The sequence below is a fragment of the Chrysochloris asiatica genome, unplaced genomic scaffold (assembly GCF_000296735.1).
Source record: "Chrysochloris asiatica unplaced genomic scaffold, ChrAsi1.0 scaffold00041, whole genome shotgun sequence".
Lineage (NCBI taxonomy): Eukaryota > Metazoa > Chordata > Mammalia > Afrosoricida > Chrysochloridae > Chrysochloris > Chrysochloris asiatica.
The window spans coordinates 20,482,645-20,491,040 of NW_006408559.1; the positions used below are offsets into that span (position 1 = coordinate 20,482,645).

The following is an 8,396-nucleotide window of genomic DNA, read 5'->3' on the forward strand; positions in this document are numbered from 1 at the left end:
GTAGTCAATAAAGCACAGGTAAACATCCTTCTGATATTCTCTGCTTTCAGCCAAGATCCATCGGACATCAGCAATGATATCTCTCGTTCCACGGCCTCTTGTGAATCCAGCTATACTAGACTATACTAGAGTATAGTCTGTACAGGGAGATGTTTTTAAATCATGTTTTACCCAATACTTCATGAAAGAAACAAGTACAGTCAATACTTAATTGCTGTGATGGGTACTACTTTTTTTAGAGACATACAGACAAACAGACAGGCAGAGACGATTCCTTATTCCAGACGACTGAGGGTCTGTGTTTCAGTGGCCAGGCTGTTCGGAAGCCCACGTTCACTCTCAGGATGCCTGAGCATCGTACCAGCAGGACACAGTGATCCAGGTGAACATCCTTCATTCTTCTCAGCTGTATTACTGCTGTGGACCCTCACAGTCCAGACACGTTGTAAACATTCTGGTCTACAAATGAACAAAATATTTCTCCTAAAATGTCATTTACTATAACTTTTTCTTACAACAATTTTCTGACCCCCCTGCTCATTGTCCAGGAGAAGAGAGGAAGAGGAAAAGGAAGCAGCTTTCTTTGCAGGGGTTAGAATGACTGTCCTCCCTCATTCTCGGCCCCAGTCAGGTCATGGTTGAATTAAACATGTCTCAAAACATGGTATTTAGGTGTTGTATGGCATGAGTGTTGGGTGGGGGGGTTGATTTGTATATATTTTTTAAAGTGGTTGTTGGTGCTCATAAGTGCCGTCGAGTCAGTTCCGACCCATAGCGACCCTGTTTTGGGTTTCCAAAGAGCAGCTGGTGAACTTGAACCGCCGACCTTGCAGTTCAAACGGCTTTGCAGTCTGGTGCATTAACCCACAGTGCCACACCAGGACTCCTTGAAGTGATACAGACTATTTATTCTGCTATGTTGTTGTTGTTGTTAAGTGCCGTCGAGTCGGTTCTGACCCATAGCGACCCTGTACAGGGTTTCCAAGGCTATGGCTGGAGTTAATTAGCTTTGTGTCATTTACTGAAGGCTGTTCCAAGTTACTGAGTCCTGGTGTGGTGCTGAAGAATCAGCACGGACTGCTAACCACAAGATCAGTGGTTCAAATCCACCAGCAGCTCCTCAGAAATCCTATTGTTGTTAGGTGCCGTTACGTTGGTATTCACTCCTAAAGTCCCTATGCAAATAAAGTCCCTATGCAAAACAGAACGAAACACTGCCCGGGCCTGTGCCAACCTCATAATCTTTGGTGAGCCCATTACTGCTGCCACTGTGCCAATCCATCTTGTTGGGGGTCTTCCTCTCTTTCTCTGACCCTTTACTTTACCAAACATGATCTCCTTCTCCAAGGACTGGTCCCTCCTGAGAATATGTCCAAAGTCTGAGAGACCAAGTCTGGCCGTCGTGACTTCTAAGGAGCCTTCCGGCTCTACTTCTCCCAACACAGGTCTGTTCTTTTGGTGATCCATGGCACTTTCAATCTTCTCCTCCAACACCATAACTCAAATGCATCAATTCTTCAGTGACCTTCTTTATTCATTGTCCAACTGTCACATGCATAAGCATTTGAAAATGCCATGGCTTGGGTCAGGCACACCTTAATCCTCAAACTGAAATCTTTGTTCTTTCGCACTTTAAAGAGGCCTGTGCAGCAGATCTACCTATTTCTTGACTGCTACTTCCATGAGTGTTGATGGTTGATACAAGCAAAATGAAGTCTTTGGCAACTTCAGTCTTTTCTCCATTTATTTTGATGTTATTTATGGATCCCGTGGTGAGGATTTTTGTTTTCCTTTACACTGAGATGTAACCCGTACCAAAGGTTGTGATCTTGGATCTTCATAAAGTAAGTATTTTAAGTTTTCTTTGTTTTCAGCAAGCAAGGTTGTATCATCTGCATATTGTAGGTTGTGTTAATGAGTCTTCCTCCAATCCTGATGTCATATTTTTCTTCATAGAATCCAGATTCTCGAATTATTTGCTCAGCATACAGGCTGAATAAATATGATTAAAGAATAAACGCTGGTGCACACCTTTCCAAGTTTTAAACCATTCCATGTCCCCTTGTTCTGTTCAAACAACTGTCCCGTGGTCTATGTATAGATGTTCCTCATGAGCATAGTGAAGTGTTTCAGAATATTCATTCTCAATAATGTTGTCCATAGCATGTCATGATCCACCCAATCAAAAGCCTTCTCATAGTCACCAAAGCACAGGTAAACATCTTTCTAGTAGTCTCTGCTTTCAGCCAAGATCTATCGAATGTCAGCAATGAGATCCTTTGTTCCACATGCTCATCTGAAACTGGCTGGAACCTCTGGCAATTCCCCGTCAATGTACTGTTGCAGCCATTTTTTAATTACTTTTAGCAAAAGTTTATTTGCATGCAATATTAGTGATATTTTCCGATGATTTCCACATTCCATTGGGTCACCTCTCTTTGGAATGGGCACATACATTTGGAAACCCTACACGGGATTGCTATTCGTTGGAACTAACTCAACAGCACTCAGTAACAACAATGATATTCCAAGTTACTAGGTCGCTAGGGGAAGCAGATGGCTTGTGGTTTGCTCCCAACCACTACCCTGAAAGTTGTCAGTTCAAACCCTCTGAGCAACCTCACAGAAGAAAGGCCTGGTGATCCACTTCCTGTAAAACAGGTTGCTATTATTATCTGTAAAGGACATTGATATTATTATTGCTATTTACCATTGAGTGTGTTCCAACTTGTGGTAAATAGAAGTGCTCCACAGGGTTTTCCACACTGTGACCCTTTGGAAACAGATCACCAGCCTTAACTCCTAAGTGTCCTCTAGATGGGTTTAAACCACTAACCTTTTGGCTGGTATTGGAATGGCTAGCTATGGCTGTCTCCAGAGACACTGCAAAGACTTCAGCCAAGAAATCCCTGAGGGGCACTGGGACCCCATGAGTAGGAATGGACTTAGCCACTTCTCTGCCTGAGTCTTCCATGGTCCCAGCCGATTTCATCCTGTGGCTTAGTCTCATGTTTACTCTTATTCTTCTGAACTCATAAGATTCATACAATGAAAACCAGGGAGTCCGTACCCAGGACACACTGTCACCGGTTCTGGCTCTGGCTGTGTTCTGTGCAAACACACTTAAATTGGAACCTCAAATCTGTATGAAAGTCCAAGTGAGACTGCTGACGTAAGATTAGCTCAAATGAGGCATAGAGAAGAGGTATCTGCTTCTTAAACACTGAGCTTGCCTGGGAAGAATCAGCAGAACAAGTCAGAGGAAGAGCAGCAATGTGCTAGAAGTCGGTTTTCTGTTTAAATATATTACCACTCTGGACAGGTGGTTGTAGACAGCCCTGAATTCATTGGAATAAATAGTTAGGATTGGGAAGGTAGACACATCATTTGTAGCAGATAAAGTCAAAGACAGAAATACCATTTACTCTTGGTGTTATAAGGTAAGGTCTCACTGCATCCCCTCAAGGAACCCAGGAACTAGTGACAGTTAATCAGAAGCAAGTTCTCCAGCAAAGCAAGTGCTTTAGACAAACCTGCAGAAACAACTCGGAACATGGGGCCACTCAAGGACTCCCTCAGCCCAGGCTCAGCCCACTTGGGGTCAGGATATAATGTGAGCAGACACACGCCCGGTCAGGAGTCCTGCACATCAGAGACAAGTTGCATTGACCGGGTTTATAGAGTGAAGCAATCACATCTATAGCACAATGAGAGTGGCCCTGGGACTACAGTCCTGTTGTCATGGTAAAACAGGCTGAGCCAGTAGACCTGCCACTCCTCCCCAAAAGCATATCAACCCTGCTTCTCGGGAAGGGACAGGATCTCTCTCCATGGGACAGGGCTGTCGCTGGGGTGTCACCAGACCATGCAGAATCCTTACTCATGTTTACTGTCATCAGTTTTAATCTTGGAATGTTGTTAAACACCATTAAGTTAGTTCTGACTCAGAGAGACCTTGTATAGGGTTTCCAAGGAAGGCTGGTGGATTTGAATCGCTGGCCTTGTAGTTAGCAGTCAAATGTCTATGTTACAGCACCACACAATCTTATAACAACATATGACCGGTAACGTTGTAAGTTGCTTAAATGTATGGATCCTAGCAGGACTCTGGTTTTATAAAATCTTTCTACAATGAATTGCAACATTATTCATTACATTATTAGTGACAGAGCCTGGACCTTGTTAAAAGTTTTCTCCTTTTCTTTAATTGCTACTTATACTTCATTCTCAAAAAAGTGATTGATATCAATTCACAAATTCTACTTACCACAGTGGTGTTGTTATTGTTGTTATTAAGGGCCGTCAAGTTGGTTCCGAACCATAACGACCCTATATAGAGTTTCCAAGGAGTGGCTGAACCACCGACCTCATGGCTCAAATGACTTTGCAGTCCAGCGCATTAGCCCACGCCACACCAGGGCCACAATGGTGGCTGTGTGCCATGGAGTCATTTCCGACTCATAGGAGCTCTGGTAGCGTAGTGGTTACGAATTGGGCTGCGAACCTTAAGGTCAGCGGTTCGAAACTACCAGCTGCTCCGCGGGAGAAAGATGAGGCTTTCTACTCCCGTAAGGATTTACACCCTCGGAAACCCTGTACTGGGTCGCTATGGGTCGGAACCGACTCAACGGCACTTAACAACAACAACAACAACAAGCGACCCTATACCAAGTTTCTAAGGCTGTAAATCTTTACGGGAGCAGAATGCCTCATCTTTCTCCAGTAGAACAGCTGGTAGTTTCGAACTGCTGACCTTGCGGTTTGCAGCCCAATTTGTAACCACTACACTACCAATAGCCTCATATGGATGCGAAAGCTGGACAGTGAATAAAGAGGATCATAGAAGAATTGATGCCTTTGAGTTGTGGTGTTGGAGGAGAATACTGAGGGTGCCATGGACTGCCAAAAGAACCAATAGATCTGTTTTGGAAGAAGTGCAGCCAGAGTGCTCCTTGGAGGCCAGGATGGCTAAGCTTCGTCTCTCCTACTTTGGACATGTAGTCCGGAGGAAACAATCGTTGGAGAAGGATGTCATGCTGGGTAGGGTGGAGGGTCAGAGAAAAAGAGGAAGACCTCCAACGAGATGGATCGGCCAGGTGGCATCATTGATGGACTCGGGGGTGGCAGCGGTGGTGAGGTTGGCCCAGGATCGAACATTGTTTCGTTCTGCTGTGCATGGAGTCGCTATGAGTCGGTTCCGACTCGATGGCACCTGACAACAAACAACAACTACACTACCAGAGCTCCTTAGGACCACAATCATGTAGCTAAAACAGTGAAACATTTGGCAAAGTCAGTGACTATAAAAACACTGATAGCAAAGAAAATGTGTGCTTGCAGCGAGTTCCCGTTAAGTTATGTGAGTGTGAGCCTTACAGTGATTGGATACCAAAGTCAGAAGATTCAAAATGGAACCTACCTGGAGATTGAGTCCTATAGGTATGTTGATACACGTAAGCTGGTCTTACTAAGTAGTTTTTGTTGTTATTATAACTAGTTACAGGGGTTTCTGATCAGAAGTTGTAGCTGCCTGAAGAAACACGCTACACTTCCGAGACCATCACCTTGGAGTCACCCCCCACCAACATTGTCAGATAGTGCCTTTGCATCCCATTCCACACCCCCACGCCCCCTCCCCACTGCTACTTGAGGACACAGAACCTGCCCAGCACACAGACTGGGAGGGGTGGCAGGCACCTTCCTATCTGGGCCCAGGGGATGCTGAGTGTGGAAGGGAGGGAGTCCCGGAGCCCAGAACCAGCTAGGCTGTCTTCACTGGCTCACGGTTCCCACCCTCACCCTTTGCTCAGAATCGAGGGGGTCAGCAGCACACTGCAGGAGCGGATGGCATTAAGCCCTCTCAGTAATGTCCCAAGGCTCCCCCATTATCATCCATCACCCACTGTTCCTGCACCTCATGGATAAGCTGGCATGCTCACAGGAGCAGCCGAGCATCACTGGCCTTTGCAGACGAGGGGCAGGGTGTTCAGCATCCAGCCCTGCCCAGTGGGCCTCATCTAGAGAGCTGGACCCGACTCCACCTGAGCAGGAGGGTCCCAGGAGAGCCACATCTGGAAGCCAGATGGAAACCCCAGCCACCCACTGGGCTGAGGGAGCGTGAAGAGACAGCTCCTATCTCTTAAGGCTCCATTAGCCATTTTGGTGGATGGTAGAAGGCAGGGGAAGAAAACAAGAGTGGTGTGTGCAGACCATTAACCTCAATTTTTTCCTATTGTCCCAGCGCACTGCCGTTGCCATGGGTTACCAGCAGCTGAGAGGGGGACGTACTCTAAGAACCAGGAGAAATGGTGAAGTGTTCAAGATCACAACTGGGCTGATTAGCATTAAGGGACAGAGCCCTTCGGGCACCGCTGAGGTCAGCCCCAATTACAAAGGCTGCCGTTAGGGCCAGGCAGGGAGCCTTTGTTTGTCTGCAGATGCCCAGTGACTGTAAACAATTAGGAGAAACTGGTGTGCTTCCTTGTGGGTTGGCCATTTGAGGTTAGCTGCAAACTCACCATTGAAATGGGAAATAAAAGTGGCTAGTTTGTTGGGGCGGGGGTGGGAGTGGGCAGCGCAGGCATAGGGAGGGGGGCTTGCAGTCCACCACCGTTGGTCAGTCTGTCATACTGTGTATGGTGGTGGACTGCGTGTTACTGAGATGTTGGGAGTGAATCACATGGTGGGCAGGTTTCAAAGACAGAGTAGGAAGAAAGTCCTGGAGAGCTACCTTCAGAAACTGGCTCAGGGCCGACTCCTTCTCAGCATGCCTCTTCAGGTCCAACCTTTTCATTCTGATATGGGTGGGAGTCGGTTTTCTGTTCCAACATCCACACTCATTTTGTGTTGTGACTGTAACTGCAACCCACCCCCACCCCCTATCAGCACTCTCCCCACCTCCTCCCCGCATCTCCGTCTCCTCCACCCTTCTTCCCTGTCCTTGCCTTTGGAGCTCGATCCCTGGACACATGCTGCCCTCTTGATCTCACAGGACTGCGTGCCTCCTTCGGGAGCGGGGGTTCACCTTACAAGGGTGCCTGTGGCTTGGTGGGAGTGGGCCACAGGATGAGTTCCGTTTCCAGCCTGAAGGGTGACTAAGAGCCATAGTCTCAGGACTTCCACAGGCTTCATCAAAACTGGAAGCCTGGTCTTTTTCAGGATTTGGGTTCACATTTTTCTCTGACTCTGCTCTGGACTCTCTTTTGTGATTCTTTCAGAGCAGACAGCAGTGGTAGCCGGACACCGTCTAGTTTCTTCCAATCTCAGTATGCATCTACAGTGTTTATTCTTGTCTGCTGCTGCCGCTGCCTCCCACCCCTCACACTACCTACCTCAGTGTCTCCACAAAACCCACAGCTCCCGAAACCATCTCATTTATCAACCCCTTTACGTGGGAGCTGGGTAGTACCAATGGCTTAGCATTCAGCTGCTCACTAAAAGACTGGTGATTCAAATTCACCCAGCAATGCCTTGGAATAAAGGCCTGGTGATATACTTGTGAAAAAGAAGCCACTAAAAACCCCATGGGTCCCTGTTCTACACACAGGCTCACTGTGAGTCAGGGTTGACTTGCGAGCAATCGCTTTGGTTTTGCATTTGGAGGGTCCCCAGCTTCCCACCAGGCACTTCGTGATGAGTTGCAGAGAACCATATAGACAATAACTGTAACAGGTGCTCAAGAGACACGCTAGCACTAGATTTATATGCAGAACTATTTTTACCCTCAACAGAGCTGTCTTGCACATTTATTCATTTAACTAAATGAAAACTTTTATTCCTTTGTACCTTGAAAATCCTTTGTACCCAATGTTTATCTTCAAATTAAGAGTAAAAAAAAACTCCTTTGCTAAGTTCTGATATTTTCTCCAGCAATTCTTAATGAAAGTGGTGTGCCCAGGGTACTAAACTTGGAGGGTTCATTGTCTGATGTAAATTAGATTACCACCCCCAGCCCTTCGGGGATCCAAGTGGAATGTCCCACACTTCTGTTTACCCTGACTCCACTGTCTCAAGGTTATTGCTGACACAATTACAATTAGTCCGTTCTTCAAACTTATTGTCAGGCTCTGAGCTGTGAGCCATAAACTACCTTGACTGGCACATTAAAACCGCGTTCCAGTTCACCTGTTTTATGAGACCTACTTGCCTTTCCAGAAAGCTCTTCACATAACCCTAACTCCAGGCTGCCTGGGAACTAGAGAACTTCACTAAAAAAGAACTCACAAACTGGCTTCTCCTTAGAGTCTGCTGGCAGCTCTGGAGTAGGCAATCTTACTACAGTTCTTACAGGGATTTTTTTTTTTTTTTTTTAAGGTTTTTATTGTGGATTGAGTGAAAGTTTACAGGGCAGATCATCAGTTTTACATTCAACAAATCATACACCGTGTTTCATTACA

The 8,396-nt window shown here is 46.3% G+C and overlaps 1 protein-coding gene across 1 annotated transcript in view; it reads left to right on the forward strand.

Moving 5' to 3' along the window:
* CNTNAP2 (contactin associated protein-like 2) overlaps nt 1-8,396 on the forward strand; it is a 1,478,157-nt gene that overhangs the window by 1,189,609 nt on the left and 280,152 nt on the right. The gene's annotated exons all lie outside the window — the stretch shown is intronic.